At 48.0% G+C, this 22806-nt stretch overlaps 1 protein-coding gene across 11 annotated transcripts in view; it reads left to right on the top strand.

Annotated features, from left to right (window-relative positions):
* SGMS1 (sphingomyelin synthase 1) overlaps positions 1-22806 on the top strand; it is an 84772-nt gene that overhangs the window by 47241 nt on the left and 14725 nt on the right. For 4 of the 11 annotated variants that reach the window (XM_051799697.1, XM_051799695.1, XM_051799698.1 and 1 more), the window contains one exon: positions 2801-3056. The exons of 4 other annotated variants lie outside the window; for them this stretch is intronic. The gene's annotated coding sequence lies outside the window, so the exon portion shown is untranslated. Of the gene's footprint in view, positions 1-2800; positions 3057-3822; positions 4177-5783; positions 6142-22806 lie in introns of those variants that run through there. 3 more of the 11 variants (XM_051799705.1, XM_051799706.1, XM_051799704.1) reach the window with 3 other exon arrangements.

Raw genomic sequence — 22806 nt, 5'->3', positions numbered from 1 at the left:
GCTCAAGAAAATTGGTTTAAAAACTCAACTTGCAGCTGGAAGGAATAATAATCTTGGTATAAATAATAAGCAAGGAGATTTGTTTCCTTGAAGTGAGCAGGTAGTCACTTTGTGGTTAAGGCTAAATTGCTTCTCCCTGAAGAGAATTTGTCACAGGTTGGACTCCATGGTCCTGGAGGTCTTTTCCAACCCGAATGTTTGTGATTCTGTAATCACGAGTAGTTTTTTACTGCTTGCACTAGACTTTACCTGCCACCTTCAGTGCTGAATTCCACCTGCTAATGTACAGTTTCTTTACTGATGGGTAGGGAAAAAGTGGGCTCAGTATAATCTGACTTTTTGCGATGTTTAGGTAGATTTTAAGCTGTCCAGGCAAGGACAGCCTTTCCCCAGCAAGGCTTTTGGAGAGATGCTCTCTTGCCAGTGGTTGAATGATAAGAAACATCAGTGCTGGAGCTTGGTAGTAGCTTTATTTCTCTTCAATGCCAATAATCAACCCCAAATCTGGTGTTGTGTCACATTGCTCATGTCGTGGTCGTGAAAGGAGCAAACAGATCAACACTTGGTGACCCTCCCTCTTCTCCAGGGGTTTTTGTGGTGGTTGTCTCTCTCCTGTTGAAGCACAGTGTGGGAAGGTGGAGATGAAACAGAGCAACAGCCACTGAAGTGAGAGCAGTACTCCCAGATATTTAGTCCTATAGAAAGAAGATGATGTCAGCAGCTCAGGCTGTCCTCTGTTTCAGCCCTTGGGCTAAATATGTGCTGGCTGAATTGTGTAGGAGGAAAGAAAAACCCACCTCTTTGCACGCCCTGTGGAAGAGCTCATAGTGTTTCTTCTGTTTGTTTAGGGCTTTGCAGGGTGTTATGTTGTATCTGTCTGGACACATGCAGCATGTAAATGCACCCTGGTTGAGAAGGTGTTCCCAAAACTTGCTTTTAATTTCCCGTAATACTCGTCAGACTGTCCTCTGTTCTCCCTTCTGGCCCCACCTGACTCGTGGGAAAACAGGGCCGGCTTTGTTACGTGCCTTGAGGTCACTGAACTCACACAGTCCCGGAGCAAGGGGGGGAATATTGCCGAGATAAGATCTGCTGGAGTAACAAAAGAGCGTTTCTGTCAAGTATGAACTCAGTCATTGTCAGAAGTGAGTTATTAAGTTGGCCTCTGTGCTTACCAGGTGCCTTCTGCTGCCCCGTGATGTGTGTGATGCCCCAAAGCAGGCACTGCATAGTGAGGAATCCACGGCCTGTAGTGTCTTTTCCAATTAATCCTTCGATTCCTCATATCTGCCCTCAGTGGGAGGGATTTACAGAATTGGCACTGATAGAATTACACCTCAGAAATCTTTAGGTAATGAGTAATCACCAGTTTTATTCCAGAATCCCTCCTGGAGAGCAGGGCGAGGTCAGGCAGATGCATCTGTTGAGTGTTGCCAGGCTCAATTACTAAAAGACTTCTGGAGAAAGGGAGCTTACTGATGGCTCATCCACACTTCCCATCTCTCCTCAGATTTTAAATTAAAGGGGCCGAGTTGGACTTGACCATGGACCATTTTTAGGCTTCTGGACTTTATGGAGGAGCTGATGGTGAAGATGTTGCATTGGATAACTGTCTGTCCCCCTGTGTTAGGAACAAGGACGTGGATCTATTAAGAAACCCCCAAAAAACCTCCTTAAAAATCCTTGCTTTCTGTGTGACAAGAGGGGTGTGGAAGGATTTCTGTGCGAGGCTTCTGCAAATACTTTTTCCACCCTGCGTTTCTTCGATGTGGCTCTGCAGATTCCTCGGTATTCCTGGCAACAGGCTCCCTCTCTTGGGATGGAGTTCAGAAAATCTGATGCTGCTGTTTGTTCGTGCTGGTGCCTGGTTTTATTTTTTTTTTCCCCCATGATTTCATCTATGGAGTGGGATCAGGCTGCTCCCCACACCTCTGACTTCACTCCTGGACAGGATCTGTGTTGTGTAGAGCGGCCAGCGGGCTCCGTGCAGTCCTTGCTCCCATGTGAGCTGCTGGAAGACACCCTGCCAGCACTGCTCATCCCATCAGGCTTTCCAACGTGGGACTCTGTGCTGTGGTTTTGTCCTAAATTACAGCAAGTCCCTGCTGTCCCAAGGCAGGGGCCAGCAGATATCCTCTGCTCCCTCCCATATTCCCTGGGCTGCTCGGCACCATCCTCTCCCGCTGTATCTGTGTGCAGGACATGCTGGCTGCCTCAGCCCTTGCTGTGTTTTTTGGGATAGGAGCTGGATACTGGTGATGCTGCTGGTGACAGCAGTGGGATGTAGCCAAAAATTTGGTTGGAAGCTCGGGGAAATTCGTTGGTTTCCTTTTAGTGTGGTGAAATACAACCTTTTTTTTTTTTTTTTTTTTTTTTATTCCTCTGTTGTCGTGGAGGATTTTTTGGTTATAGGGTAGGACTTAACATCTGGTATTTATATATATTAGGAAAAGGAATCCTTCCTCCCTGCCCTGACACTTTCAGCTTCACAGTGTCACCCTGAGCCTCTCAAAAGCAGCACCGATTCGAGGTTCCTCGCGCGTGTTAGGGACTGACAGACCTGAATTTATAGGATAAATCTCCCCCCGTTTTAGGGTGTTAGTTGCTGGTAGAACCCAGTGCTGCTGGGAGGTGTTGCACCAGCTGGAAACTGCAACCCTGTGGCCGTGCTGGCCCTCCCAGCCTCCTCCTCCTCCTCCTCCTGGTGCTGTCCCTGCTGACGCACTGGGGTGATGGCCAAGGGGGAGTTGGCTCCATCGCCTCCAGTGCACCGCTCACCTCTCCCGCTTTCCCTTTCCAGGCGCTTCCCGGCGAGCAGCGGGGAGAGAAGCTCTGACGAAGCCCGGCCACGGGGAAGTCAAAAGGCAACTTTTTAATGTTTTAATGTGAAGGAAGTTGGGCGAGCTCCTCCTGGGGTGAGATCCCGGGCTCCGGGACGCCTCGGCTCCAAGAGGCTTCTCCGCGTCTCCCTCTCGTCCCGCCGGGAGCGCCGGGTCTGGCTGGCAGCTGGGAACAGGAGAAGTTGGCTGCTGTTTTCCGCCGCCTCATTTCCACCAGTGAGTAGCTCTCCGGGCTGGATGATCCCGTTTTAGTTAAAAGGCATGTTCAGCTGCTGCTGGAGGGCTGGGGGCTGTGTTTTGGGAGCAGGAGGACTTGGATACAGTAAGATCTACAAAGTGACTTTTGGGGACTCTTGGTTGGGTGTTTTCTTTTTTTTTTTTTTTTCTTAAAGTGACAGTTAAGCTTGTGGTTTGTCTCTTGTTTGCTGCTTGGGTTTACTCTTAGTTTTTAGTTTAGCTTGGGTTTTTTTTTTTTAAAACTGGGACAGCAGTGAGTACCCCTGTGTTGTCCCCCTGAACTGTGTTCAGAGTCAGGCAGTGAGGGTTTATGAAACAGTAAGAGCAAGAAGGTGTTTTAGACTTTCTGTGAGGTTTTATAGCAGCTGTACCGAGGCAGTGCCATGTGACTGTGCCTGCCCTGTGTGTCACCCGCTACCCAAAAACCTGAATGCTTTGGTGCTAGAGGAGGGTGGCCCTGGGTGTGGAGAAGAGCCCAGTGAGTCACGGGGAAACCACAGAAATCCTCTTGGTGAGCTGAAGGTGCTGCAGCAAGAGGGAACAGCACTTTATCCCCGAGCTGTGCCTTGGATGTGCAGCAGAGTCTTTGCATGGGCTGTGATCCTATTTGTGTGTTTCGGGCACAGCCGCCTTTCCTTCTCATCCTAAACCTCTTTGGAACACAATGCTTTAATCTGGAAGCTTTCTAATAGATTTGTAGTGATGAGGAACTAAACAAGCTGCCTGCAGTAGCTCATCTTTGTGTGTATTTTTGACACGTATATTTGTGTATATGCACAGGCACGAGAGCTACTCCAGGCGTTGGTTTTCAGTCTGTCTGTGTGTATATGGGCATGTGTGTCTATAAAAGAATGGGTTTGTAAAGCAGGATGGGGTAAGCAAGCTTAGAGGAGGATGAATTTCTTCCTGCTCTGCCTCCTTCATTTGTGAGTTGATTTGGTTACGCAGACAAAGGCAGGAAAGCAAACCATAACAAAACCTCTCTTATCCAAACTAATCTGCTTACAGCGCCGGCAGGTAAATCATTAACCCACGGGCCGGGTGCTTGGAAAAGCTGCTAAAGAGGTTTCTTGCCCCTGAAACTCCTGTTTTCCAGGAGGTAAGAAGTGAAATTACTTGCAGGTCTTGGTTTCGGGTGTGGGTGTTTGCTGCTGCTCTGGTTTCTGTACTGGTTAATAAAGTCGTGTTGTCCGGTGGATTAATGATGGGAGAGGACTTGTTCCCTCTGTTATTTTTCCTGAGAGAGCAGCTCCAGCTAAGGCAAAGGGGAAACACAGCATTTACTTACCGGTAAATACTGTAACTCATTAATGAAACTTCATTTTAAATGGATTTATGGCTGATGGAGTGTTTTACTCCACAGCTTTGTTTCCTTGGATCCTGTGATTCAATTCTGACCTGGGAAGGTTTGCTGTGGGTCTCGCTGTGCTCAGTTCCACACCAGCCTTCTGTTTTGGCTGACTTTTGTTTCTGTAGGCATGTAAGGAATGGATTTCCCTGTGGTATTTGAGTACTTAGAGTCTGCAGAGTCCTGTCTGCGTTCACTTCGCTCTTTGATCGATCGTGTTTGCAGTGAGTCTACTCCATGCAAGTAACTTGAACTATAGAAAATACGTAGAGATACAGGGTGAACAGCAAAAGTAGCTTCATTTGTGATGTTTGCAGCCGTTGCCTGAACAAAAGAAAAAGGGCTCAAGAAGGGCTTAAGCTTGTTCTAGGTGCCCACGTCCAGGAGCATGACTCAAAACTTCCAGCTGACCTCCGAGCTCCCTGAATCAGCAGTGCAGTTGTGCCTTGCCCTCCCCGAGCTGTGTCTGTTTAAGTGCCAAACTCTCAGCCTGGCTGTCTTATCCAAATGTCTGCCTGGTGTCCTACAAGACTTTCAGGCATCTCCTGATGGTCCTAATAAGACCTTTGAGAGCAGAGCTCAGAAAGCTGGACCTCACTTTAAAGAAAACCTCAACCCCCAAAGCTACTTGGCTCAGCGCCCTGCACAGCCTGTACTCCGTGTGCCCTGTGCTTTCCAGCTGCCTGGGAAAGCTCCAAACTGCTCTGGCTGCTCAGGAAAGTGCCCTTTTTGCTTGGTTAACTTTACAGCCTGGCTGCACATTAGCTTTTTAAAGCTGAGCTTTTTAAAGCTGTTCTACCACGTGAGGGTCTGCCGTGTGTCTGGGTTACACCTCAGACCAAGTCCTTGGGGGAGGAGATATCCAGACCTGGGGGAGAAGGTGAATCCAGACCTTTCCCCAAGAGGTGTGAGTTTGTGGAAGCAGGTCTCTGCCCTCGGGACACCCCAGCAAGTGCTCTCAAGTGCTGTTTCAGGTGGTAAATGCTGGCTTGCAGAAGGCAGGGTGGTCCCTCCTTCTCTGGCCTGAGCAGCCAAGTCCATGCTCTGAATCTTTGTTTAAGCCTCTCTCCTTTGAGATTTTAGGGACAGGACATGCTGATTGGAATCTCAGCCAGTTTAGTTGAGCCAGGAGAGCGATGGGCCTTTGGGCAACCAGGTTGCCACACCGTGTGTTCAGTAAGAGCTGCTGTGGCCACAGAGGACAGGAGAAGGGAGACAGCCCCGTTCCCTCCCTCTCCGCTACCTTGGGAGTGTCTCTGCTCCCCCTGGCGCACTTGCCTCTGGCCTGGGGATGACTTTTTGCCAGGAAAACTGGCCCGATGGAGCTCTCTGTCTCCAGCTGTCTGCATGGCAGAGAAGGTGGGGGGGAGTGGCTCTGGTTGAAAATAGAAAGGCAGATTAGGAAATTCGAGGTATAGTTTCAACACACGGCCGAGCTGCTCTGACAACTCGCTGCTGCCATCGAAAGGGGAAGGACTCGCTCCTGCCTGCGTGCCTGCCGGCAGAAAACCAGGGAAACAGCAGCTTTTCCGCCCAGGCACAGGAGAGGAGGGTGGGGATATGAGGCAGGAAGGAGGGGATGCCTCTGGGAAACTCTGCTGGCGCAGGTGACAGAGTCCAGGTGTGCTGGAGCTGAGTTCAGGTGAGCGACGCGAAAGCTTCCCGTCGGAAAGGTCGGGCTTGAAATCCCAGCTGTGCTCAGCTGAGCTACTTCAGGTTAGTTCCCCCGAGCTAAGGACAAAGCCTTAAGGAGATTTACTTTGCTGCTTGAATTGTTCATGTTCATATTTTATGGGGAGAGTTCTACTTGGGGGAAAAAACCCCACAGCAAGTGCTGGGGGCGTAATTTCGCTTCCTGAATGCGAATGTGCTGCTTGGTTGTAACGTTATGCTCTGGTAAGAGACTTCATTTTGCAATAAGTGTGTGAAGTGTCAGGAGAAAGAGTCAACAGACAAGCCAAGGGTAAATATCTTGTGCTTTGGAAGCTGCGAGCTTTTTAAGTGTTGGGTTTAGGAAGTGGCCACTGTACAGTGTTTTGTCAGCAGCTCTTCCGAGTTTATCACTATTCCTTGTGCTTATCGCTGGTCCTTGTAACTTTGGATGTATTTTCTGTTGCCTTCCCTAAAATAAGGACAAAATCCAGTTAGGGAAACCATTCTTTTCTTTGCTGAAGTGTTTCTTTCCTGCTGCCCTTTTTTTTTTTTTTTTTTTTAATCTTTGGTTTTGAGGGTTTCAGTTCGTTTTTATTTGCTTTCTCTTTGTTTTTAACTCTTTGTCAGCCTCGAGAGCAGTGTGAGTTGTCCTGCTGCTCCTGTTGTTGTAGCACTCCCAGCCACATACCAATAACCAGTGATCCATCCTGTTCAGTGTTTGGAAAGAAATATCCAGGGGGATTTCAGATATCCTGGATGTATCATCAGCATAACTAAAGAACATTGAGCTATGTAATATTTAGTTCAGAAAACCTGTAACAGCACTTTTCCTGGGCAGATAACCTGAAGACAAACAGCACTTATTATTCTTTTCAAGGGGCTGTGGATATAAGCTATAGATAAAAGCCTATCCAGAGCTCAGTGGAATTTAGTATCAGGTCAAGTTTTACCTTTACCTGGAATGAGTCTGTCTTTTAAAAGTGAACTTAAGAATTGAAGTTACTCTTTGAGCCTCTGGACAGGAATCCTGAACACAAGCAGGTGGTTTTACTCAGTTAAGTTTCAAAATGCTTCAGCATGATTTCTCATGGATTACTGGGCTACTTTTCATAACCAGGAATAAAAATTCATTGATCCCAGTGATATAGATAGATAGATAAAAACACTGTTTCATTGGTCCCAGTGGTAAATACTGTTTTCTTGTAAATTTGAGATCTCTTTAGCAGTCAAGCAGATTTTTCACCAGGAAGAATGGACATGGACCTTTACAGTTTATTAACTTTTTGAAACCAAGAAGCTGAACCCAGTTGACTCCAGTTTATTTGTATTGGAGAAGCTGATGCTTTGGGATTGTTGATTTACCAAGCATCAGGGCTGAGAGGGATTTAGTAGGAAGGCAGTCAGCTAGTGAGTTTTGGTGCAACTTTGATTTCAGTTTCTTAGACTTCCCAGCCCTTTGGGTTTCTTCCTTATTGTTTCTAAGTCCTTTGGTGTTTTGAAATTTTCCCTTTTAAACTCAGCCACCTGCTCTGCTTTGGTTTGTCTGTTCTAAACTGGTCACACCCCACCTAAATCCTGGCATTGTTCAGCTCTCCTTAACGTGTTTGGATGTTGTACGTAGGTTTAAAGCAACAAATAAGAACAACCCCAGGCACCAGCACTGCTGGAGAAGGACCTGGGGGTCCTGGTGGGCAACCAGCTGTCCCTGCCCAGCCATGTGTCCTGGGGACAGGGAGGGCAGTGGGATCCTGGGGGGCAGCAGGGCAGGGAGGGGATCCTGCCCCTCTGGCCAGCCCTGGGCAGGCACATCTGCAGGGCTGGGCCCAGCTCGGGCTCCTCAGCACAGCAGGGCCAGGGAGCTCCTGCAGCGGGGCCAGCGCAGGCTGCGGAGATGCCCAAGGGCTGGAGCAGCTCTGGGAGCAGCAAAGGCTGAGGGAGCTGGGGCTGTTCAGCCTCCAGAGCAGAGCCTGAGAGGGGCCCTCAGCCATGGCTGGAGGGGCTGCAGGGAGGGGGCAGAGGATGGAGCAGGCTCTGCTCGGGGGGCCCAGCAATGGCACAAGAGGAACGGGCAGGAACTGATGGCCAGGAAGTTCCAGCTGGACAGGAGGAAGAACTTGTTGGCTGGGCAGTGCCCCAGCCCTGAACAGATTGTCTAAAGTGTGTGAAGTCTCCTCCCTGGGGATATTCCAGCCCCAACTGGACACACTCCTGTGCCCTGTGCTCTGGGCTGGCCCTGCTGGAGCAGGGAGGTGGGACCAGATCCCCACTGTGGTCCCTTCCAGGCTGACCCATCCTGGGATTCTGTGATGTGACCTGGGCAAGCCTTGAGAAACTTCAATTTGTGTTAGTACAGTTGCAGAGAGGGAGTGGAGAGGGGCTTCAGGTGGTGAGGGCATCTCTAGTCCTGGGAAACTTGAAACTGTGAGAGGTGAATTCCTGTTGCAAAAGCCAAATGAGAAATGAAAACAACTTTTCTGCTGTGTAGGTTTGTCTCTGTGGTTCTCCTTGCAGTTTCAGGAAACAGAAGTGGTGCAACTCTTTGCTGGGAACAGAGGAGTGGAGAAGCAGCGGGAACAGGATTTTAGGGGAGTGAAGAAGCCCTCCTAGGGAGGTCACAGTGAACCCTCATAGCCCAGCAGAACAGTTTGATTTCTGAACCACTCAGTTTACATCACAGACTCTCTGCCAAACCATATATATTTGAAATGATAACAGTGTAACCATCTGGCAAAGGGTCTATTTGCAAACACTTTTCCCTGTGTGCGGTGGCCTGGCTTTTGCAAGTTGTGAGGGAAAGGTGGGAAAAGAATTGATCCAGTAATTCAGGGTTATTTAAGCTAAAAGCACTTGGGTACTGAATTAGATTTATCTGGGAGAAAAGTATCCCGGGCTCAGGCTTTTGTTGGTGTTTAATGTTCTGTGACGCTCTGCCCAGGCATAATTGAGCCATCAGCACAGGAGTGATCCCGTCGAGGGGTTTATTTTGAGTGATTGCAGAGCCCGCTGTGACTTTGATTTCACTGCAGCCTGAGCTAATTGATGAACAGGGCCATCATTTATTTGCAGTTCTCGGGATCCTTTCAGACTGATTCTCCTTCTTTTCAAAACTCTTGGAAGGGGAGGAGGCAGAGGAGGCTGCCAGCGCTGCCGGCCATCCATCACAGAGTTATCTAAAATAACTGACTACATAACTGACTATAACTAATATAACCAGCTATAACTATCTAAAATAACCCTCAGGAGGTGCTTTGGCACTGCCCTGGTTTGAGCAGCCTCCCCACTTTCTCCTAAGCCTGGTGAACATGAATCTGGAGGGTCTGGCACGTGGGACAGGAACAAGACCCAAAGGAAGGGGGAAAGGAGGGAGAAAAGAGTGGATGCTTCGAAGATGGAAAGAAAAATAAGGAAGAAAAAAGCCAGAGGGAACAAACACCCCTGCTGGTTTTCGTTTGGGTCTCAGTTTGAGATGAATACTCCTGAGTTTTCTTCCTGATTTCTTTTTTCTTCTTGATTTTGTTAGATTCCAGCCTGGTACAGTTTGTCACCATGCTCTGCTGATGAATCATGGGGCTTCATCAATAAATCCAGTTTTATGCAGAGCTTTGGAACAGGAAGGAAGTACCTTTATAAGTACCTTTGAAAATAGGAAGTTGCTCAGAGGAGCTGTGGCTGCCCCATCCCTGGAAGTGCTCAAGGCCAGGTTGGGCTGGGCTTGGAGCAACCTGGGCTAGTGGAAGGTGTCCCTGCCCATGGCAGGAGGGTGGAATTAGTTGGTTCCCAATTTTCAAGGTGGAAGGTGGTTTTCAACTAGATACAGTTGTCCTGACTGAACTTTGAGGTCATTGTCTGAAAGCTGCTGTACCTTTTGAATCCAAGGGTGCAAATACAAGAAAAGCAAGATGCTGTGCATTGTAAAAAGGGGTGTTATTTGTCAGTCCACTGCCTGAAATAAAAAATATAAAGAAAAAGGAGATGGCAGTGCTTAGGGGCAAGTCTTCCTTAGGTAGCTATTAGTCTTCCCAAGGGAAATTTGCCAAAGCAATAGTTGTAACTGCTAACACTTGAAATTGTAAAGACATTGTGTTTGTGCCTGGCAAAGGGCTGGAAAACAGATACAGCAAACAGTTTTAACAGTGCAGTTCATAACTTGTGTCATGGCTTCAGGCAGGTTCACAGAGAACTCTGACAGAAGCAGCATTTTGACCATTCTGGCTTAATTTGCAGTGAGTGTCCATAGAGGTGGGGAGGCCCTGGCACAGGCTGCCCAGAGAAGCTGTGGCTGCCCCATCCCTGAAGTGTCCAAGGCCAGGTTGGAGCACCCTGGGCTTGTGGAAGGTGTCCCTGCCCATGGCAGGGGGTGGAATGAGATGAGCTTTGAGGTCCCTTCCAACCCCAAACCAATTCTGGGATTCTGTGCCCTGCCATCCCATTGCAAGTGCTCTGTGGGGTGGAGAACCACCCCAAAACCAGCTGATGTTTGTCTCCAGGGCTGGATTCTGCCTTTCTCCCATTTGGCCTGACTAAATAATACATGAACCAAAGCAGTGTCTGCTGGTTTTAGGCAGTGTAGATCACAAAAGCAGATATAAATGCAACACTTCTTCATATCAGACTTCCTTGCCTGTTAGCTGACCCCAAATTGTGTGCCCTCTGTTAGGGGACATGAGTCCCCTTGTCCTCGATGATTTATGCAGCATCTACAATAACAGGGCCTGTTGCTTACGGACATGTGTGCATTCATATTTTATGTCTCTGCCTGCCCTTCATGTTTTATTTAATGAAGAGTGTAAGGAAATTGGTTACTTGGCAAAACCTGGCTTTTAGTGAGCTGAGGAGATGCAGGTTGCCTGATTTTTTTTTTGGACTGGCGCTGTGTCCCTCCCTGGGGGCTGTCCCACCCTTTCTCAGGAGCTTTCTAAATGTTGATCCTTCCTCGTGGCTCTTCCAGAAAGCAGAGAGAGCCTCCAGCCCTGCTGTTGGAAACCTGTCTCCTGCACATCCCCTTCGGGAGGGTAAGAAATCCCAAAACCAGATGGGAATGTGATATCCTTGTGCTGTCTGAGACTGTGGCTCTTCTGGGCTGAGATCAACGGTGTTCCCATTAAATCTGAGCTTACATGCTGCCATGTGTGGCATGTCTTGCGTTTCAGACCGATCCAGACCAGCACAAGTTTTGAAATTAATTCCAGTCCCTGCATTGTTTCACTGATGATGTGAAATAAGACCTAGAATGAGACTCTTTTTGTCAGTGCTGTTGTGGTGCCACGTAGGGTGAGCTGCATATTTCATCAGGATATCTGCCAGTACTTTTATCCCCTCACCCACATGAAATATTTGTGAATTTAGGCTATTTTCAGACCCAGCTGAAAGGTTTTTAAATGCCTGAGGATAGATAATATATTTCTTTTAAAAAGAGAACTTCATGTGTGTGTATGTTCTGTGCAATCTCTGGTAGCCCCACCCTTACCCCTAAAACCCACATAGATAAAAACAAAAGACCTCAACAAACCCCAAACTCAGACTTCTGTGACTGTTTAATATCTTCTGGTGTGAACTTTATAGTATTTGATCTTCTTGTTTCCAGAATAGTACTTCCATTTTTCCCATCAGTAGTCATTTCAGACAGCTCTGTTACTTGCAGGAGCAACACTGGCATTTCTGGAGGACTCATAATGAATTTTCATGATCTTTCTACATGGAAGATTTAATTTTTTAGGGCCTCTTATTAAAATGTTGTATTTTCTCAGATTTAGAAGATCTTGGGAGACTTTCTTAGGATTTACCTGTAAAATGCTTGTCAGAGCACTGCTCAAGGATAGTCCTGTAGAGCAAGTCTGACCACAGAATGAGTAGGTAAAGCAGCAGCTGTGGCAAGTTGGCCCTTATTTGTTTGGTACTCCTAAAATATTCTGGTTACTGATGTACTCAGGAGGCCTGCATACATTTCCCAGATCTTGAGGGAATGCTGTGTAGTCATGGAGCCTGTCAGGAGTGACTGGATGGGGTCTTACCAGCTCACAGAATCCCAGAATGGTTTGGGCTGGAAGGGACCTGAAATCCCATCTCATTCCACCCCCTACCATGGGCAGGGACACCTCCCACTAGCCCAGGTTGCTCCAAGCCCCATCCAACCTGGCCTTGGACACTTCCAGGGATCCAGGGGCAGCCACAGCTTCTCTGGGCAACCTGTGCCAGGGCCTCCCCACCCTCCCAGGGAAGGATTTCTTCCCAATATCCAATCTAAATGCCCAGATGGCTTTCTGGGGTGCTGTAACATCCAAACCCCTCCTGCTCGGAGGAGCCCCTGCCCAGCAGAACCATCAGTGGAATTGTTATTCCCATCTTTTGTTTGCTTACACAGTAGGGATAATTCATCCTGCTGGACATCCCTAGGGAACGTGTCTCCTGAGTATTTAGCTACGGGAAGGGCTTATTCCCAGCGAGCCTCCTGCATCTCGCTGCTGAGGGTGATGTAAAGGAGCATCGCGCTCTCCTGCGTGGCTGCTGCTTCCTTATCTACTTTGCCTTTCCCCTTTTAGCTTCAGCCTCAGCAGCTTTATCCAATTCTCTTGCCATCTCCCATCCTTCCCCACCAGTCAACAGAGCCATGACTTCATGGCCAGCACTGATCCATCTGGGAGAGGAGGCAGGTCAGCGTTGGGCTATTTTCGAGCGGCACCTCATCGGCGTCCCTGCCTTGCTCTCCTTAATACCCTGCTAATCTGAGCTTCACCCATCTGCTTGCAGAAAGCTACGTGACTGCAGATTTAAATCTTTCCTCCTCTCTATCCCTCTCTTCTGGTTCACACTTAACCACCACAAATAATGAGAAATACTTAAGCCACATGCCTCTTGAGCTGGTTGGTCATGCGGTGCTTCTGCCACACAAGGGACTGGGGTTTATTTGTTTGGGTTCCTCTTTCTGTGGCTGGGAGGAGAACTGTGCCACTGGGTTCCTGCAGTTCTCTGTGCTGTAACAGGCACCTCCTTATTGCAGTTAACTGTTTGTGTAACAGCAGCCATGAAACCCAGCCTTGTTTTTGCAGGCAGGAGCTCAGTGGTCATCCCAAAGTGACAATTAGTCACCCTTAGTCAATTAAATGGTTACTTCCCATGTCGACTTCCCAGGCTGGAATGCTGGTTTTTTAAAATTGTTTTCCCAAGGCTGGAAGTGGCTTCTCAATCTCTAAGCCAACTGAAATTCTCTAAGCAGTTGGAGGTGTTTGCAGAGAGCAGGCTGTGGCTGGTTCCCTGCAGGGAGCTGCGCTTGTTATGTGCTCCATAAAGGACCCGTGGCCATGGACACTTCCATGGGGTGGATCAAGGGAATGACATGAGGTGCTACAAGCTGTAAATTCCTCCTGCCTAATGTGCAGCTTAAGGAAAGGAAGCACAGATTCTGAGGAGTGCATCAGCCAATTTGTAGTGTAACGCTCGGTTTGCCTTCCTTTAAGTTAAAAGAAGATGTTTAGGCTGGTAAGTGAAGTTTGCTGGAGGCTGTGCCCTCATGCTGTGTCAGCTGGACATCCCTCTATCCCTTCTGTGGCAGGAGAAGAGGTATTGCATGACCAACCGTCTCAGGAGGCATCTGATTTAAGTATTTTTAATTATTTCTGGTTGTGAAGGGTGAACAAACTGCTGCCTGAGCTTTGCTCTGCGTTTCGAGTCGCTTTGCAGCAGTTTTCTGGGCTGTGGGAAGGAGTGGATGACAGCATTCCCTGGGAGGGGGGGGTTGTAAGGGGAAATACTGTTCTTGTTTAAAGTTGACAGAGGGCAGGGTTAGGTGGGATATTGGGAAGAAATTCTTCCCTGGGAGGGTGGGGAGGCCCTGGCACAGGTTGCCCAGAGAAGCTGTGGCTGCCCCTGGATCCCTGAAGTGTCCAAGGCCAGGTTGGACAGGGCTTGGAGCAACCTGGGCTAGTGGAAGGTGTCCCTGCCCATGGCAGGGGGTGGAATAAGATGAGCTTTAAGGTCCCTTCCAACCCAAACCATTCTGTGATTGTGATTCTGTCTTTAGCTGTAGCTTAAATTCCATGGCGTGAGCACAAGCTGGTCGGACTTACCCAGTACCTGCAGCTGAGATTCTCTTGTTTGGCTGGAATTGCAGGTTACCTTCTGAACTGATTTGATTGATGTGTTCAAATCCTACCAGTTCAGCATGTGAATCTGTTACACAGCCAGCCAGTCTTTCATGTTCAGTGTGCCAGATAGTGGGAGCCCTGCCTGCAGGAGAAGGGATGGCTGAGAACCCCCGTGCCGGAGATTCTCCCTGGGATCATAACCGGGTGGCTGATGGACAACTCCATAAAGATGTTGGGACAGTGTGACACAGACACATCTCCTGTGCCTCGAGTGTGTCACTAGAAAAAAAATTTAGAGGTAATTGGATGTGTCTGCAGGAGGAACTTGCTTCTGAGGCTTTGAAGTGGTTATTGAAATATTCATAATTTCCAGAACAGTTAGATAGCAAGATCAGAGTTTCTTATCTTTCCTTATTTCTCCTTATTTGTGAATGTAATTGATCATAACGTTGAGCTGAGAGGAATGTTAAAAACATATTCTGCAGACTCTGAACACACTGTAAATGACTTCAAGTGATTGTGCTCGTGGCTTGTGTCACCCTTACCTGGTAATACACACGGTCAGTGTGGAACCAAGCACGTTTTCCGTGTTGTTTTGTGATCTTAGAGTATGTATCAATTAAAAATGTTAGGAATGCCTCATGTTTCAGGGAGAACACTTGTTTTATATCTGTTCCTTGGTGGTGCAATGCCCAGTTGTTGTCAGCAGCAAGACTTTAAGCAGGATTTGCTGGTGTCACAGGCTCATCGGTGGCAGGGACGTCACATCTGACGTTGATGGGGAGCAGCTGAGTGGGAATAGTCAGTGGCTCTATAATCTGGGGCCTGATACAGAAATAATAAAACTACTTGTCAGCACTGGGGGAAGGAATATCTTGGGTTTCTGGAGTCCAAATTCTGAAATTTGGAGCTTGTGGCAGCATCAAAGCGTCACCTTCGGCGGCGGCATCAGCAGTCCCAAAACACCAGGCTACAACCACAAAGTTACCTAGAAAAGGCAAAAAATGGGGACCCTTAGAGCAGGGAGCAGAGCTGTTTGGCCTTCTCCTTCTGGCCCTCTTGCTGTCGAGGAAGGAGCTCCTGGATGGCTGCGCTGGGGAGGGGGGGGTTCGTGTCTCCAGCCGCGGTGGATTTGGCTGGAGCGCGTTTTTGCCGTCGGGGCCAACGGTGGCAGATCTCCAGTGCAAACACAGGGATTTGGCACCCGTGTGATGGGGAGGAAGGAAGGTGGCTGGAGTTTGGCAAACTGAGGGGATTTTTCCCGCCTGGAGCATTAACCACAGAAGGGAAGATGCCAGGGCAGCCCATCTGCACTGTCGGGAGGTCTGGCTCCAGTCAGATAAATTCCCATCGTGTGATTGTACGCCTGTAATGTGTTGGCAGTCGAAGTTGTTTGGGGTTGGTTTTCTTCTTTCACTTTTTCTATCCTTTCCTGGGTTTCTAATTTTTCTAGACCAACTCTGCAATAAGAGTCTTCCTCTCCTTCATGCAGATGTATTTCAGAGACATATTTGATTTACAGTACAACTCTGAAGAGGTTATTGCTGGAGAGAGGAGGACTGTTCAATGCTCAAAAATTTGGACTCTTTGCACCAGAAATAATCTTGACTATTTGTGATGTGCCTTTCAAACCAGGCTCACTGTGTGTTACGTGAAACTAAATTAACAAAGACAAACACAGGGTTTGTTTTGTTTTCCAAGAGGAACAGCATTGAACATGAATAATATTGATGGTCTTTTGGGTGGGTTTATGAATAGTAACAGCTGAAATGCAGAGGACAGCATCATACATGAGGATTTATAGATATTTATATTACAGTTCTTGAGGCTTGGAGTCTTTTTGATCTGGGTCTGATGTGTTGGGCTTCAAAAGTAGGGTATTTGAAATAAAATATTTATATTGCTAATGAAATATGGAAATATTATTCTAGGCTGAGATTCATAGTGTGTAAACTTAGTTTTCTTCTCCTTTACTTGTAACTCTGGGAAAGATAGTTTGGAGGAAGCAACTGTTGTGGTTTGGCTACTGTCTAATACATATCCAGTAACAAACCCAAATTTTAAAAACTATGACAAATACTTGATTTAAGCCTTCAGTGAGGCTCTGTTTTCGCTGTGGTTTCTGCCAGCTTTCCTTTTCCTAATCTGCATGGCTGGCTTGGAAAATTATGCTGGAGTCAGCATTTTAGAGCCATGTTACCCTCAGTCACAAGACTCTTCTCAGTTTCCTTGAGCGTAACTTCCCTTCCTGTTTCCATTACTTTTTTTTATTTTAAATTTGTGCTACCACTTGCATTCCCAGAGGTTCACCACAAATACGACTTTCTAACAATAAACAACTCCCAGGTAGTCACTGTAGGTAAAAAAACCTCACCAAACCCCCCCAAGCACCTGCACTGAGTTAAAATACGGAACACGTCGCAGACGTATAATCTCTCCTTATTTTCCTGTTTCCATCCTGTAGTGGGAAAAAACCCTGCTTTTTCTGCCCTTTTTTTTTTTTTTTTTGAGCTTAATTTGTTTTCCTTTGGAGGTCTTTTGCTGTTTGTGTATAAATGTGAGGAGGTTTGGGTAGTCTCGAGAGGAAGGCAAATACCGCTCCGTCTCTTCAGTAACGGCGTTAGCTCGGAGGTTGCCCGAGGACACGGGGCTCTGTTTCCAGCTCTTCCCTATCTCTGGCTGACCCAGATCCTGAGGCATCACACGGATGTGTGTTTGGCTGTGTTGGAGACGGCGGCCAGAGCTTGCTGCTGGCTGAGCACAGAGCCCGGGAACGCTCAGGGTTGCTCCAGTCCAGGACCCAGACGGGCAAGGTTTGGGCGCGGCGCGAGTGGTGGTGCCCAAGGGGGGTTTTCTTTGTGACAGGAGGGTGAGGGGAGGTTGATCTTGCTGTAGAAAGCTGCTGGAGAGATAAAAATCCTGGTGTCTAAGCAGATTACTCAAAATCAGAGTGGTTTGGGTTGGAAGGAACCTTGGAGTTCTCATTCCCACCCCCTGCCATGGGCAGGGACACCTTCCTCTGTCCCAGGTTGCTCCAAGCCCCGTCCAACCCGGCCTTGGACACTTCCAGGGATCCAGGGGCAGCCACAACTTCTCTGGGCAACCTGTGCCAGGGCCTCCCCACCCTGCCAGGGAAGATTTTTCCTCATGTCCCATCTTACCTCATGTTTAAGGATTTGTGATGGTCTGTTAATATTTTCACGCACCCCTTTGTGTTTGGGGGCGGAATGTGGAAGGTGGGTTTCTTGTTGCAGCTGTTGAAAAATAAGCTGGTATGGGTCCCACTTGTGCTGCAGGTGATAAATTACTTTAGGATTGAGCCATTAGGATTGTGGAATGGAGTACAGGAGGAGATGAGTGCTTGGGTTACCCCTGCCCTGGGCAGAAAGGCCATGGCTGTGCCCCTGGGTGCCAGCACGGGCTCTGGGCCTGGTGCCTGGCTCTCCCTCCCCCGTTTGAGGAGACTTCCCAGTGTGAAATAATTGTTTGGAACTTAAACTGGAGGCGGGCCCTGCCCTCCCCACCCCATCCTTTCCATCCCCATATCACTGGAAGCAGGATTTCCGTACTATGAAAACAAAAGCCCTGCTTAGCAACTGCTCCTGGTTGGGTGAAGCCTCCCGTGAGTGTTTGCTGGTTTCCATCACGACTTCCAACCACAAAGAGAAAGGGAGAGGAAGAAGGCTGAGCAGAGATATGTAGGGCTTCGAATCATGGAATCACAGAATGGTTTGGGTTGGAAGAACCTTAGAGATCATGTCATTCCAGCCCCTTCCATGGGTAGGGACACCTTCCACCAGACCAGGTAGCTCCAAGCTCCAGTGGGGTAAAGGGGCAGAACCACTTCCCTGGAATTCCTGAAGAAGCAAAGGGATGAGACCTCATCATGTTTGGAGGAAGAAGGGGTCTGGATCACTGTGCACATCCCCATAGACACTTCTGTGATGGAAATACTCCCTGGTGGTGGTTCCCATCTGGAGATGAGCTGTTTGGTTATTCAAATGTGCTACAAGTCCTTTTATTTTTAAATCCTCGCTGCTGAACTCTGGGCTTGGGTTGTGAGCTGTTAAACCGAGATCTCAGCCCGTGAGTGGATTTTTCTTTTTATTAAATTAGGATAGGAAATACACGCTGAGAGTTCTTTTCCTTCTTGGTATAAAGTAATTTGGAAAAAAATGGGCTGCTGGGGGATTTATGTAGTATACAGGCAGGGTTGTTTTTTTCCTCTCTGAAGCTACGTAAGTAGCTGCTCAGGGTATGTGGGTGTTGCTTTGCATATTGATCCCAGCCTCTCTTTTTGTAGTAGTAACTCCACTTGCTCTGACTTGGTGTCCTCAGGACAATGTTTTCCATCTGGGGACGACCTTGGTAACCTTTCCTGGAGCTCTGTGTGACTCAGGAGCCCACCTGTGCTTCGATTTTATACTTACAGCTGTTATATATTTGCATGTGTTTGTATTTACAGTACAAAATCAGCTTTCCTGGCACGCTTTAGAGTGCCAGCAGTCCCTTGTAAGGAGTGATTGATCCTGGTTTGGTGGCAAGGCTGCCCTGGAGAGAGGGAAACATTGCTTGAGAGCTCATTAGTGCTGTCCAGCACATAATTTGTGGCAGGCATCACACACTGGTGTGCAGAGGTGCTTGTCCAGGACAGGACGTCCAGTTATTGAGGTGTCAGTGTTATTGTTGGTGATGATAAAATGCCTGTAGAGGAGGTGACTGTAGCAGTGACTCAGACCCTGCTGTTACAGTTTTTGTGCTGTAAAAAGGCAGGACAAGAGCCCCTGTGTAACTCCTGCTCACCAGTGGGGCTGGGGAATTCCCTTGTGGGTTGGTTTATAAAGCATTAAGTCCTCCAATCCTTACAGCAGTTGGATTTCTCCTGGTTATTTGTGTGCACGTGTAATCAGTGTAAATCTCAGGGTCTGTTTTCCAAACACAAAAGGTCACTGTTGTGTCTCCCATCTGTGCCTATCCCTGGACCTTGCTCATTTGAACTCTGTTGTTCCCTGGTGGTGGGATCATCTCAACTTCCCTGGGGTGTTTGGGAAGGGCACTCAGGGTTGCAAGTGAAACACACCCACTGCCTCTGGAAGGACTGGAAAATCTCCCTGGCTCCTGGTGAGGAGCTGCTGAAATGGCTGAGGGTTTTACTGATTTCTATAGTGACTGTTGCCTTGGCAGCAAAGCTTAGAGAGTAAAAGGAAGGCGTGATTTGATTTGGGAGGACTTTGGTTTTCGTCAGTCGAGTTTCAAAGTGTTTAAGGAGGAGTTTGGAGGTGGGCAGACTGGGTTTGGGGGTCTTTTTTTTTGCTGCTGAATGTGTTTTTCTCTTATCAGTGTTAATGGCAAGACTTAATGCTTTTTGCTTGCAAGAACACCCCAAACCTGGGTCTTGTTCTCAGCCCCTTCCAGGGCCTAAAAGGGCTCCAGGAGAGCTGGAGAGGGACTGGGACAAGGGATGGAGAGACAGGACAAAGGGGAATGGCTTCCCACTGCCAGAGGGCAGGGTTAGGTGGGATATTGGGAAGAAATTGTTCCCTGGGAGGGTGGGGAGGCCCTGGCACAGGTTGCCCAGAGAAGCTGTGGCTGCCCCTGGATCCCTGGCAGTGTCCAAGGCCAGGTTGGACGGGGCTTGGAGCAACCTGGGACAGTGGAAGGTGTCCCTGCCCATGGCAGAGGGGTGGAACAAGATGATGTCTGAGGTCCCTTCCAACCCAAACCATTCCATGATTCTAAGTGTGGAAGTGTAACCAGCTGATGATTTTGTGGCTCATTATCTCACCCTTTAACCAATGAGTTGGTTGCTCCCACACTCAGCCCTTGTGCCCAACAGCACCTCTGCAAAGCAGTGCAGAAGAGAACAGGTCTTGATAGCCAAGGTTGTGTATAGTTAGTGCTCTCTCAAATCCTTGTTCCAGCTGCCGTGGTCAGGGGGTTAGAACCACAGACGTGCAGATTGAAGTGGTGGTGGCAATTACTCCTGATGGTTTGAGTTAGCACTTGAGTGTTTGCTGGGAACAAGGGGGGAAAGAGGTCATGTAAAGAGGAGGAGGTGGGGCCTGGAGCCCTTGATGAGGTTGTTTCATCCCACTGGGTCTTGTGCCGGGTATTTTGAGATACCGGTTTTACACGGCATCATTATCATAGTGCAGTTGGCATTATTGTGGTAATCACATTGTTATTTATAATTCCTTAATGAAGCAGCTCTGCTGCAGATGGAGGGAGTGTTTCAGTGGCCTGGCCCAGCCTAAAGAGCTCGTGTCAGAGCTGGGGATGCTTGTGTGCCCATCCTTGTAGGATGGAGCTGAACCCATGGACGTGGCCTGGCAGCAGCCGATGCTGGTCCCCACCTTTTGTGGAGAGGATGAGACCTTTTGTGGCAACAGGGGGGTCAGTGAGGGTTGTTAGTCTCCTGTACAGTTTCTGCAAACCTTACCTGATCAAGCTGTCACAGATACACCATAGGGAACAAGGAATTTTTAATGTGACAAGCTGGAAGGTGTTCGTAAAGAAGCTTTTTCGCCTGTTCCTCCTCCATTAGACAGGCTGTGAAACAGAGGCTTGAGTGGTAGGTGATGTTAGAAATTCTAGTTGGTTCTCCTCATTTTAACTCTCAATAAAAACAACTCCGTGGCCTGTGTCCTTGGCACAGAGTATTGTCTTTCCTCTGAGCCTTCCTCCCGTGAGTATCAGTTACTCTGCTTTTACAAAAGGTGCTTGATAGTGATTTACACACTGGTGGTGTGAGAGCAGCGGGCTGGGATTGCACCTGGCTCGTGCTCCCAGAAATGTCAGCCCTCAGGACTGAACTTTCTGCTCAGTAGCTCCTTGGTGAACCCCTCACCATCCTCTTCCATCCATCCAGCACGAGGTGGGCTGGATGTCTGTGCCTCTGCCTGTGAGAGGGGATTTCTTGTTTTTAAGACTCTTAGGAGATAGATTTATGTTTCATAATCCATGAAGTTACAGAAGTTGGAGTCAAGCAGTCTTTATTCTTCGTGTGGTACCTTAAATAGCATCGCTGGTGGTGAGTTTAAAACACAGTCCCCAAGTGCCACATCCACACATCTTTTAATGCCACCAGGGCTGGTGACACCACCAGGGCTGGACAAGCCTTTCAGTGAAGACATTTTTCCTACTATCCAGTCTAAACCTTTCCTGGCTGTTGAGATGTAGTTTGAAGGTTGGCTACAGGCTCCTAAGCAGTGATGGATGGAGCCCTTTGCCCTGTGTCTTTGGGATTGTGAGTCCTTAAGAATGTCGTCAGGGAGTGGACAGAAAGCCGGTTTGTTGGGAGGATAATGGTTCAGGGTTTGCCTGGAAACTGGGATTCAGTCACTCCAGTGTTTGAAGTTGAAAAGGTTTAATGTTGCCCCCCCTCGTGGTGTACACAGGGTGCTCTGGCAGCCCAAGCCAGGCTGGGTTTGTAACACACAACTTGGAGAGGCAGCAGTGGAGCTGTGGAACAGCACGGGGCTGAGGCCCTGCTGCAGACCAGGTGTTGTAACAGCATTAAAAAATAAATAACTTAGGCTTTAACAGCATTGTAAGGCATCATCCTTGGAAACAAGAAGCCCGTGGAGAAGTCTGTTAGGATTAGTTGGGAATTTTTGTGCCCTGGGATACCTCAAGTACAGTGGGCACACAGAGATAGGCACAGTGGAGAGCCGAGCTGCTCTCCTTCAGTGCCAGCCTTGTAGGAGCTTCTAATGTGGGTTACCATGCATAATTCAGTCCTATTTCCATGTTCAGAGCTCTGTAACTAAATACTGATTTGCTAAACACAACTTGAATAATGAAGCAATCTGTGGCTGAAAACCTTCTTGGTACTGAGGAAAAAAAAAAAAGAAAATAGAGCTGCATCTTCCCTTCTGTTTTAAAACAACACAGATATTCACAAGGTGGAAGAGTCATCTCCATCCCTGGTTTGCTCCACGGATTTAAATATGTCCCAGCAAGGGAGAGGTGCCCTATTCAAAGTACTGCCAGTCCTTCCTCCAGAGCTCTTTTCTTTTCTCAACCATCATGGTTTATTCCAGGGAAAAACAGATTGAGAACTGCACCCTGTGTTTCCTGCTGAGTTCAGAGGCAACAGGTCAGAAAACACATTGGTGTGCAGTGTGGTCATGTTTGTACAGGAGTAAAGCTCTGTATCTGTTCTGAACCACCTCACCTCCAATCTTGCCAGTAGAGTAAATTATTTTGGTTTTTCTCAGTCACAGCTTTGCTCCCTGCAATGAAACACAAACACTTGGTAGCCTGTAAGAGGCTAAAAATATTCTTGAAGCTGATAAAGGCTTGATGTGACTTTTCAAAATACATTTTTTTCCCCCATGCTGTTACTTTCTTTCTCACACGTGGTCTGTGGGATGGCAGGTTGGAGACAAGGGGGGTTCACTGGTCTCTTCCCTTTGCTCTGGGGAGGACCAGTTTTTGTTGGTTGGTTGAATAAATGTCTCAGCCGTGGGGGTTTGCTGGTGGTGGTCACTGCCATGGGACCACAACCTCTTTTGCTGCTTGTGCCTCAAAAATTCAGGAAGTAACATCTGTTTTCCTGTACCTTTTGTATTGGAAGTGACCAGCTTTTCTAAGCTATTTTTGTAATTCACTGGGTGCAGAAGTTTCTTACCTAGTTCGTCTTTTC

Source organism: Manacus candei, unplaced genomic scaffold, assembly GCF_025592945.1.
Source record: "Manacus candei isolate 608988 ecotype Guabito, Panama unplaced genomic scaffold, ASM2559294v1 h1tg000050l, whole genome shotgun sequence".
NCBI lineage: Eukaryota > Metazoa > Chordata > Aves > Passeriformes > Pipridae > Manacus > Manacus candei.
This window is presented reverse-complemented; position numbering and strand designations above follow the sequence as displayed.